A 12,696-nucleotide genomic window follows, 5' to 3' on the forward strand; every position below is an offset into this window, starting at 1 on the left:
AATATCTGTATCAAATGATACATTTACCTTTAATTTCTTTAACAACCTGCATACTATTTTCCATAGTGATCATCAGTTTACATTCCCATCAACACTTCACAAAAGTTACCGTTATTCTACAATCTCACCAACACTTATTTCTTGTCTTGTTAATAATAACCATTCTAACAGTTGTGAGGTGATATCTCATTGGTTTAAATTGCATTTTTCTATTGATTAGGGAAAATGACCACATTTTCACATGCCTGCTGACCATTTGTATGTCTTCTTTAAAAAGAATCTTTTTGGATCCTCTGCCCATTTTCAACAGGATTGTTTTATTATTAATTTTGAATTGTGTGAATACTTTATATTTTTTGTAAATTAATGATTTATTTGATATATGATTTGCAAAATTTTTCCCATTCCATAAGTTGCTTTTTCATTATATTGATAGATTCATTCCTGTGCAGAACCTTTTTAGTTTGATGTAGACCTACTTGCTATTTTTTCTTTTGTTGCCTTTCTTTCTGGAAGAAGATGCAAAAGGTCATCTTCAAGGCCTATTTCAACAAGCTTACAGCCTAGGTTTTGTTTTTTTTTTAATGACTTCATGTCTTTAAGTTTTTATTTTGAATTAATTTTTGTATATGGTATAAGCTCGTTCCAGTTTCATTCTTTTGTATATGACTGTCCAGTTTTCCCATGATCATTTATTGAAGAGGCCACCTTTTACTCACTGTATATTTTTGGTTCTTTTATGGTAAGTTAATTGATCATATATGTATAAACTTATTTGGGGCTCTCAGTTGAAATCAATTGAACTATGTACCTGTTTGTTAAAATACAACAATGTAGTATTAACTATAGCTTTATAAAATAGGTTGAAATTAGGGAGAATGATATACCAAGCTTCATTCTTTTTTCTTTTCTTTAATTAAGGTTTAGCTGACATACAATATTATATTTAAGTTGGTGAAAAATACTTGCGTCTCTGAACTATGAATTTTAAATCGTTTTAACTAGACTCAAACACATTTTTATTAACCAAAATAGGAACCATTGGAATCAACACATTTTTGCCAACAAGGAATATGTTTGTATACCCCTGTAGCATACAAATCCATGCTGTGGGATTCAACGAACTCTTGGAAAGCATTTTCTGATTCTGCTAGTTGTGGAAGCATGTTCCCTGCAAAAAGTCATTGAGATGCTTGGAGAAGTAGTAGGTGGTTTGAAAGAGGTCAGGTGAATATGGCTGATGAGGCAAAATTTCATATTCCAGTTTGTTCAACTTTTGAAGCATTGGTTGTGAGATATGTGGTTGGGCATTGTCGTGGAGAAGGACTGGGCCCATTCTATTGACAAATGCTGACTGCAGGTGTTGCAGTTTTTGGTGCATCTCATTGATTTGATGAGCATACTTCTTACATGTAATGGCATCACCAGTATTTTGAAAGCTGTAGTGGATCAGACAGGCAGTAGACCACCATGATCTTTTTGTGGTACAAGTTTGACTTTGGGACACGCTTTGGAACTTCTCAGTCCAGCCACTAAGTTAGTCATCGCTGGTTGTCATATAAAATCCACTGCTTATTGCACACCACAATCTGATCAAGAAATGGTTTATTGTTGTTGTGTAGAATATGAGTAAACACAGAAATATGATGATTTTTTTTTCCACTGAACTGATGAGGCACCCATTTACCTAGTTTTTTTACTTTTTCAATTTGTTTTAAAAGCTGAATGACCATAGAATGGTCAATGTTGAATTCTTAGGCAATTTCTCCTGTAGTTGTTAGAGGATCAGCTTTGACAATTGGTAGCTTAACTTCTGATGGCCAGCCACTGCATACCTCATCTTCAAGGCTCTCAGCACTTTGCAAAACTACATGAACCACCACTGCACTGTGTTTCCATTAGCAATTACTGGGACAAATGATGTGTTGATGTTGCCAGTTGTCTCCAGTGATTTTTGACCCATGCTGAACTCAAATAAGAAACTTCCTTGAATTTGCTTTTTGTCTAACATTATTTCTGTCAGTTCAGTTCAGTTAAGTCACTCAGTTATGTCCCGACTCTTTGTGACCCCACGGACTCTAGCATACCAGGCTTCTCCGTCCATCACCAACTCCTGAGGCTTCATCACACTCGTGTCCATTGAGTCAGTGATGCCATCCAACCATCTCATCTTATGTTGTCCCCTTTTCTTGCCTTCAATCTTTCCCAGAATCAGGGTCTTTTTCAATGAGTCAGTTCTTTGCATCAGGTGGCCAAAGTATTAAAGCTTCAGCCTCAGCATCAGTCTTTCCAAAGATTATGCAGGACTGATATCATTTAAGATTGACTGTTTGATCTCCTTGCAGCCCAAGGGACTCTGAAGAGTCTTTTCCAACACCACCATTGATGCTTTCCAAAAGCATCAATTCTTTGATCCTCAGCTTTCTTTATGGACCAACTCACATACATACATGACTACTGGAAAAACTATACCTTTGACTAGATGGAAATTTGTTGGCAAAGTAATATCTCTTTAATATGCTGTCTAGATTGGTCATAGCTTTTCTTCCAAGGAGCAAGTGTCTTTTACTTTCATGGCTGCAGTCATCATCTGCAGTGATTTTGGAGCCCAAGAAAATAAAATTTGTCACTGTTTCCATTGTTTCCCCATCTACTTGCTATGAAGTGATGGGATCAGATGTCTAGATCTTTGTTTTTTGAATGTTGAGTTTTAAGCCAGCTTTTTCACTCTCCTCTTTAACTTTCATCAAGGGGCACTTCAGTTCCTCTTTGCGTTCTGCCATAGGGCTGTGTGTTCTGCCTATCTGAAGTTATTGATATTTCTTCTGGTAATCTTGATTCCAGTATGTGCTTCATCCAGCCTGGTAGTTCACATGATGTACTCTGCATATAAGTTAAATGACCAAGGTGACAATATACAGCTTCAGTGTATTCCTTTCCCAATTTGGAACCAGTCTGTTGTTTCAGGACAACTGGTTCTAACTGTTGCTTCTTGACCTGCATAAAGATTTCTCAGGAGACAGGTAAGGTGGTCTGGTATTCCATCTCTTGAAGAATTTTCCAGTTTGTTGTGATCCATACAGTCAAAGGTTTGGCATAGTCAGTAAAGCAGAAGTAGATGTATTTCTGGAACACTCTTTCTTTTTCTATGATCCATTGGATGTTTGCAGTTTGATCTCTGGTTCCTCTGCCTTTGCTAAATTAAGCTTGACTATCTGGAAATTCTTGGTTCTTGTACTGTTGAAGCCTTGCTTGGAGAATTTTGAGCATTACTTTCTAGTGTGAGATGGGTACAACTGTGTGGTATTTGACCATTCTTTGGCATTGCTTTTCTTTGGGGTTGGAATGAAAACTGACCTCTTCCAGTCCTGTGACCACTGCTGAATTTTCCATATTTGCTGGTATATTGAGTACAGTACTTTAATAGCATCATTTTTTTAGGACTGAAATATCTCAGATGGAATTCCATCACCTCCGCTAGCTTTGTTCATAGTGATGCTTATTAAGGTCCACTTGAGCATGGATTTCAGGATGTTTGGCTCTAGGTTAGTGATCACACAATCATGGTTATCTGAGTCATTAATATCTTTTTTTTTTGTACAGTTCTTTGGTGTATTCTTGCCATCTTTTTAAAAAATATCTTCTGCTTCTGTTAGTTTCATGCCATTTGTGTCCTTTATTGTGTCCATCTTTGCATGAAATGTTCCCTTGATAGTCCTAATTTTCTTGAAGAGATCTCTAGTCTTTTCCATTCTATTGTTTTCTTCTGTTTCTTTGTATTGATCATTGAGGAAAGCTTTCTTATATCTCCGTGCTATTCTTTGGAACTCTACATTCAGATGGGTATATCTTTCCTTTTCTCCTTTTTCTTTAGCTTCTCTTCTCAGATATTTTTAAGGCCTCCTCAGACAACCATTTTTCCTTTTTGCATTTCTTTTTCTTGGAGCTGGTCTTGATCACTGCCTCTGGTACAATGTCATGAACTTCTTGCCATAGTTCTTCAGGCACCCTGTCTATCAGATCTAATCCCTTGAATCTATTTGTCACTTCCACTATATAATCGTAAGGCATTTGATTTAGGTCATACCTGAATGGTCTAGTGGTTTTCCCTACTTTCTTCAAGTCTGAATTGTGTAATAAGGAGTTAATGATCTAAGCCACAGTCAGCTCCTGGTCTTGTTTTTGCTAAGTATATGGAGCTTATTCATCTTCGGCTGCAAATAATATAATCAATTTGATTTCAGTATTGACCATCTGTTGATATCCATGTGTCAAATCATTTCTTGTGTTGTTGGAAGAGGGTGTTTGCTATGACCAGTGCTTTCTCTTCACAAAACTCTGTTAGTCTTTGCCCTACTTCATTTTGTACTCCAAAGCCAAATTTACCCTTTGATCCAGCTATTTTTGGACTTCTTACTTTTGCATTCCAGTTCCCTATAATGAAAAGGATATCTTTTGGGGGTGTTAGTTCTAGAAGGACATCTTTTTTGGGTGTTAGTTCTAAAAGGTCTTGTAGGTCTTCATAGAACCGTTCAACTTCAGCTTCTTCAGCATTACTGGTTGGGGCATAGACTTGGATTACCTGATATTGAATGGTTTGCCATGGAAACAAACAGAGATCATTCTGTCATTTTTGAGATTGCATCCAAGTACTGCATTTCGGACTCTTTTGTTGACCATGATCGGTACTCCATTTCTTCTAAGAGATTCCTGCCCACAGTAGCAGATATAATGGCCATCTGAGTTAAATTAACCCATTCCAGTCCATTTTAGTTCGCTGATTCCTAGAACGTAGACGTTCCCTCTTGCCATCTCCTGTTTGACCACTTCCAATTTGCCTTGATTCATGGACCTACCATTCCAGGTTCCTATGCAATATTGCTCTCTACAGCATCGGACCTTGCTTCTATCACCAGTCACATCCACAACTGGGTATTGTTTTTGCTTTGGCTCCATCCCTTCATTCTTTCTTGAGTTATTTCTCCACTGATCTCCAGTAGCATATTGGGCACCTATCAACCTGAAGAAAGCTGAGCACCGAAGAATTGATGTTTTTGAACTGTGGTGTTGGAGAAGATTCTTGAGAGTCCCTTGGACTGCAAGGAGATCCAACCAGTCCATCCTAAGGGAGATCAGTCCTGGGTGTTCATTGGAAGGACTGATATTGAAGCTGAAACTCCAGTACTTTGGCCACCTCATGTGAAGAGTTGACTCATTGGAAAAGACTCTGATACTGGGAAGGATTGGGGGCAGGGGGAGAAGGGGATGACAGAGGATGAGATGGCTGGATGGCATCACCGACTCGATGGACATGAGTTTGGGTAGACTCCGGGAGTTGGTGATGGACGGGGAGGTCTGACGTGCTGGGATTCATGGGGTCGCAAAGAGTCGGACACGACTGAGCGACTGAACTGAATTGAACTGAACTGAAATTCTAGAAGGTCTTGTTGGTCTTCATAGGACTGTTCAACTTCAGCTTCTTTGGCATTAACCGGTTGTGGCATAGACTTATTAGATTACTGTGAAATTGAATGGTTTGTCTGGGAAACGAAGAGATCATTCTGTCATTTTGAGATTGCACCAAGAACTGGATTTTGGATTCTTATGTTGACTATTATGGCTACTCCATTGCTTCTAAGGGATTCTTGCCACAGGCTGGGGCTGAGTTCCCTCCTTGTTGTTTGGCCTCAGGCCAAACTGTCAACCCAGGTGCCCTCTGGAGACTCCGGGACTCTCACAGGCAAGTCTGACTCAGCCTCTGTGGGAACACTGCTCCTTTCTTCTGGCTCCTGGTACACACAAAGTACACATAATGTTCCTTGTTGCCATGCACAAGCATCTTTTCCCTAGTAGAAAATGAACACAGAATACACAACAAGTAATAATTCTTTAGCAAAAAACATAAAGTGAGAAATGCACATTACAAATGTTGTGTAACATAACCATATTTATTTAAGAATGTATTCCAATATTAAACTGCAAATTTCAACAATGAAAAACCACAGTTACTTTTGCACCAATCTGTTTCAAGTATACAACATAGTGATTCACAGTTTTAAAGTTTATACTGCATTTATGGTTATTATAAAATATTGCCTATGTATTCCCTGTGCTGTGCAGCATATTCCTAGAGCTTTTTTAATATATAGTTGTTTGAACATCTTAATTCCCTACCCTTGTCTTGCCCCTCCTCCCCACTGGCAACTATTAGCTTGTTCTCTTTATCTGCAGTCTGCTTTTGTTGTTGTTGTTGTTGTTGTGTTCACTAGTTTGCTACATTTTGTTAGATTTCACATATACCTGATACAATGTGGTATTTGTCTCTCTTTATCTGACATTTTATTTATCATAATACCCTCCCAGTCTACCTGTGCATTCATGCTCAGTTGCTCAGTCATGTCCAGATTTTTGCAACACTATGGACTGCCAAGACTTCTCTGTCTGTGAAATTTTCCAGGAAAGAATACTAGAGTGGGTTGCCATTTCCTTCTCTACTAAGTCCATCCATATTGTCGCAAATGGCAAAAAAACCCCAAAAAACATTATTTTTCCTGGCTGAATAGCACTCCATTGTATGACTGTATATGTGTGAGTGTGTGTATTACATCTTTCTTACATATTCATCTGTTGATGGACACTTACATTGCTTTTATATCCTGGCAACTATAAGTATGCTGCTATGAACATAGGAGTGCATCATTTTTTTGAGTTAGTTTTTTTTTTTTTTTTCCCCAGTATATAACCAGGAGTAAAATTGTTTTTTGAGAAAAGGAATGCTGGACTTTATATGGATTTCAGCATATACACATAGAAATAAAATAGAAACATCAACCAAATTATAGCATTTGTTGGATAACAAAGGTTTGCCAGGTGATGTTTTAGATGCTGTTATTTACCAGTTAACAACTTTGCCTCTCCCATCAGTCCTTATTAGTTATCGTTGTTGACTTATACTTTGAAATAAATATAGATGACTTCACTGCACTTTTAGGCATTTATTTATCTGTGTGGGAATTGTCAATTTGGAGCCATAAACTTGGAACACAAATTTTGTTCCAAAGAACACATTCTCAGTGCCAGTAAATTGCAAATAGAAATTTAAAAAAAAATTCCGTTTCTTGCTAACATGTACAAGATTATGTGACTATTAATTTGAAGCACAACATATGTGCTGAACATTCTAAAGAAAATTCATACAAAATAATTCCTGTTTCTGAGATTAGAGATTGATCTGCTCACACTGAATGATGATAAGTTAATAAATCTTATTAAAATAGAGTAGTAGTTTTAAGACCTGACTTGGACAGTTAGTATTTCAATGAATTTAACATATACATTGCCATATGTAAAATAGATAACCAGTGGGAATTTGCTGTACTTGAAAAGAAATAAATATGATAAAGAAAGTTTTCCAAATAATCAAGAATCATATTCATATATCTGAAAAATTTCCTCTGATGTGATGCTGTCATTTACAATGTGGACAGCTAATAAAATACAAATATTTATACTGTGTATATTTATCCTATAACTTTTTGTTTATCTATGAAATGGTGTATTTTGGAGTCACATTTATTCACACAATACACTCTGTAAGACTTTAAAGGAAGTATTTAATGTTCATTATTTTAATGTGAAACATATTCATCTTTAATGTAAAACTAATGTCCATTACTCCAAAGTATTAAATGAGCTTAGAAAGTTAAAAGCCATTAGGAATGTTTTCCCTATTATTGCAATTCAATTTATTAATGTAAGGATTATTGAATTTAGTCTACTTTTTTTACTTAAATAAATGGTTTGGCAACATAAATTCTTTAGCTATATTCAAGTACCCATTTTAACTTTTGCCAGTTAGACTAAGAATTATTCCATGGTGAAATGTAACACTCTCTTCTATTTTTGTGATATAGATAGACTATTGTTATATGTGCATGCTTGAAAAAGAATATGTGAGTAATTTGACACAACATTCAGATTCTGAGTATTCATATTTTCTAAGGGACAAAAGTAATTTCAGCTTGCATTGATCCCTCATCCAGGAGCATTTCTTTCTAAGTGTTAAACTTACTCCCTCTTATGTGCTGTGCACGTAATGAGAGCTACAATATTAAACATTTTGCTTGGAAACTTACCACCTCAGTGAGAAATCAGCAGGTATGAGGATGATTCCTATGAATTATATTTGAAAGGTGTATTTCCAAAGCAATACATGTTGCATTAATTTGGGTCCTGTTCATTCAAAATGCGTATTGGAAGTAGCAGCATTATTTCTATGATATACAGTCAAATCCATATCACAATGAATTTTTTAACCACTTTCTATTTGTCATCAGAATAAGAATGCTATAATTAAGTCTTTCAATGAGTTATCTAATGATGTGTTAGGTTATCACTGAAGTTATTTCTATTTATTTAGACAGTATTTCCAAATTCTGATACCCTTTATTCACATCTTATACTAAAGCATAGAATATATTTTTGAATTTTAAAATTTTCATTTTCTCCTGCATCCACTAAGCAATTATTTATAGTTTGCTTCTCTTTTTAATAAAAAAGTGTTTATCTAGAACTACTTACAAATTACCAAAACATAGGAATTGCTTCAGTAAAACATGAACTTTTACCTTGCATTAAGCTCTATCTTAATTGTATGAATGTAAGTGTATAGCTTTCTAAGCAAGCTATTAAACTGGAAGGTCTCTATAGGGAGTAAACACAAATAAATCTGCTTGGGGTGATAGTTTCTTCATAATAAATTCTTAAATATTTTATAATCTGAATATTTTCTTTTCCTATGTTAGGGTACTTTTTTTTTTTTTATCATACCATGAACTTTACTATTTATCTTTAATATATAGCCTAAGAAAAATAAGAAGTCTATGCTATGATTAATATTCCTTATTCTCCTATTACCAGTGATGTATACAGGAGTATTTTATTCAGATAATGTTTAGTAAATGAAAATACAATAGTGAACTAACTATAACTATAAAATGTATTTTTAAAATCCTAAAGCAATTTGAAATTATGTCACTTGTTGAACATGGAAGTAATTTAGATAATGAAAAACTAAACATTTCTGGCAGAAACTCAGTGTTGCCAGCAGCTTATGTAGCATGAACTCATTATAATAATGTGAGAACTTTGTTTTAGGTTTAGAATATTCAGTATTTAGCTTCTTGATGGTTGTGGGAAGGACAGTTTTACAGTAAATGCCCCTTGTCACCTGCTCCTTGAGCATGTTTAATGGTGATTCACAAGGAGAATCATCATACAGTGCAATGAAAGCTCACTGAGGACCTGCATCTTCAGGCCGAATTATTGTTTGCTTTTTCCCTGAAATGGGCTCTAGAATAGCTTCCATTTGCTCAGTGCAAGATAGAGATAGCACACATCTAGATCAAAGGAATGCAGTAGAAGAGGAACTAGCACAGGTCACTTATTAGAGATGCAGTGCAGGAACCAGACATAACCGCTTTCGTTAACAAGTCAAGCAGATAGCTTTTCAAGAGCATACTGTAGGATAGCAAACGACTTGTTAAACAATGCTGCTGCTGCTAAGTCGCTTCAGTCGTGTCCGACTCTGTGCTCTGCCGTCCCTGGGATTCCCCAGGCAAGAACACTGGAGTGGGTTGCCATTGCCTTCTCCAGTGCATGAAAGGGAAAAGTGAAAGTGAAGTCGCACAGTCGCGTCCGACTCTTAGCGACCCCATGGACTAGCCTACCAGGCTCCTACGTCCATGGGATTTTTAGGCAAGAGTACTGGAGTGGGGTGCCATTGCCTTCTCCGTGTTAAACAATACTTAGTAAGAAATGTATGTCTAAAGAGCCTAGTTTGAGAGAGCCGATGAGTAAAGCCTAACAACTATTTCAATTTAGAAATAAGGGCTCTGAGTAAAGACACAATCATTCCTTGGAGGTTTTGATTAAAAAGAAGAACTTAATTAGAATAGCTGAGATACCTACAACCTAAAAAATATATAATCCAGACTGGGCAAAAAAAAAAAAAAAATAGTTATCCTTTTTTGACCACAGAAAAGTTGTTGGCCATAGAAAGTTACTGAATTGCTTGGTTTATCTCATTTTATATATCAGTAACTATTTGCTGATAGCAACTTCATGGTATGCTTTTTGGTGAAAATCTTTGTTTTCATAGCACAAGTAACAAATATTCATTGCAGAAATTTTTAAAAGAAAATTAAAACCCAGACATACTTCTCTTAACATGTAAGTATAACCCTTATAGCATTTTCCTACGTTTTAACCAAAATGGAAACACACATTTCATAATATTTCATAGTCTGCTTTATTGTGTTTGTTTATTTCACAGACCAGGAACTGGTTCTGTTTTTAAGTTAGTGTAACACGGTAGTAGTGTTAGCCACTCAGTCATGTCCAACTCTTTGAGACCCCACGGACTGTAACCATCAGGTTCCTCTGTCCATGGGATTCTCTAGGCAAGAATACTGGAGTGGATTGTCATTCCCTTCTCCAGAGGATCTTCCTGACCCAGGGATGGAATAGGGGTCTCCTGCATTGCAAGCAGATTCTTTACTGTCTGAACTACAGAGAAGATGTAACAGTAGGTTACTAATAATAATACAAGTTACTACTATTTGTTGAACAATATCCTAAATGCTTTTATGCACATTATCATCTGCAGTCCTCCCAGCAATCTTACTAGGTGAATTTGTACTATTATTTCCCCTGTTGTGTAGATGAAGGAACTGAGTCACAGAAAGGTGAAGTGGTTTGTCCAACAAAAGCAGCAAAGCCAAGATTTTAATCCAGCTTTGACTGAAAAACTGAGTCTTTAACCATTTTGTTATGACTTCTCTGTGCCAAACTATATGGCAGTTCAGAGGAATCTTGGGAAAGAATATGGGTAGGGGAGATCTCTTGGGGCTCAGAGTGGAAATGAGGAGATGGAACAGCTGTCATACAGGGTGCCATGAGCTTAAATCTCGGTAGGGTGTCAGAAGCCAGGGGCTCAGTATAAGTAGGAAAGGCTGCTTGTGTAGGGCTGAGGGGTGTGTGTAGACAGAGATGGGAAACAAGGCAGGATGGGCATTTCCAGTGAGGAGGGGCCAGTCTGTGCAAAGCCTCAGGTGCAAAACTGAGTATCTCTCTCCTTGCTTTAAAGCAAGTCTTCTCAGAGAATTCCCTGGTGCTCCAGTGGTTAGGATTCTAGAGGCTCTGTGCTTTCATAGTGTAAGTTCCCTGGTCAGGGAACTAAAGTCCCATGCATTGCCTGGCCGAAAAATAAAAATTAAAAAAAAAAAAGAACAAGTCTTCTCATTATCCTTTGGATAAAATCCTAATTCAGCATAGCCTGCAGGACTCTTGTGGGATCGCTACTATTATTATCCCAGTTTTACAGAGGAGGAACCTGAGCCACAAAGGAGGTGAGGCCAGACTGCTTAGACTTGAACCTGGGTCAACCACTTAAAGGACTGTGGATTAAAGGCAGTCTTGGATTACATTTAAGGCCAATCACTTAAAGGCAGATGAATTCACCTCCCATGGTTACATAGCTAAGTAGCTGACCTGAGACTTGATACCAAGGTTCATGATGTACAGTCTCCCATTGAAGAAACCCATCACATTGGCAGTAGTAACTCTTTACTTGTCAGTCTCTCTGTTTAGACTCTCTGTTCTATGAGGTCACTGCTGGTGCCCCAGTCCAAGGTCACTGTTGAAACCTCGATTAAATGAATTAATGATAGTGAGCAGCTCAGACATGTTATTCAGATGACGGAAGTGGTGGTCATTGCATCCTGGCCTCCTCTGAAGCATGCTTTGAGAAATACTTCAGAGTCTCCTACATAGTCCAGGCCCCTCTGCTCTATCCATAGAACCTGTAACCCTACCATGATCACAGCAAAAATGATAGTGAACAATAAGTGAAAACTTAATTGAGACACAAGATTAGCCTTTTGGCAGATAAATATTTATTGGTCCAGGAATTGGATAAACTCTTAGCTGGGAGAAACCACAGTAGAAGTAGCGGGCAGAATGCCCCGGATAAGCTTGGCCCTAAGCAAGCCCACTCTTTGGCTAGGCAGCCTCCCCTGACTTCCCTCTAATCCCCTCACCAGCAGCTGGCCCCAGTATTGAGGTGCCTGCCTGCCAGCTCCCTGTTTCAAGGAAATAGAGCACCAGAGATGTTAGTGGCTTCAGCATTAGTGCAAACATCACCAGATGCCAGCGAAGATGACATCAAATCCAGGCCTGGCTGGCCATGGCCTTGAGGAGACTCCCTGAATGGAGAGGCCAGATGCCCTGTGGGTCACTGTGAGAGGCAACACAAGGTAGAAACTGCCTGCTCAGCTCGTAGAAAGTACATCTGATGGTTCTGTTCCATTCATTCTCAAGGACTCCATGACTTGAAATATTTTCTTTCTGAACCTACTAAAGTCAGACGTTATATAGCTTTTTTTTTTTTTTTTTTTTTTGTCTTGCAAAGTCCCTGATGCTGGGAAAGATTGAAGGCAGAAGGAGGAGAGGGCATCAGAGGATGGGATAACAGGACAACATCACCAATGCAATGAACATGAACTTAGACAAACTACAGGAGATGGTGAGGGATAGGAAGGCCTGGCGTGCTGCAGTCCATGGGGTTGGAAAGACTCGGACACAGCTGGGTGACTGAAAACAACAATAATCTCTATTCAGAGAATCAGACCAGCATGA

The sequence above is a fragment of the Giraffa tippelskirchi genome, chromosome 11, assembly GCF_054371585.1.
Source record: "Giraffa tippelskirchi isolate mGirTip1 chromosome 11, T2T-mGirTip1v1.2.pri, whole genome shotgun sequence".
Taxonomy (NCBI): Eukaryota; Metazoa; Chordata; class Mammalia; order Artiodactyla; family Giraffidae; genus Giraffa; species Giraffa tippelskirchi.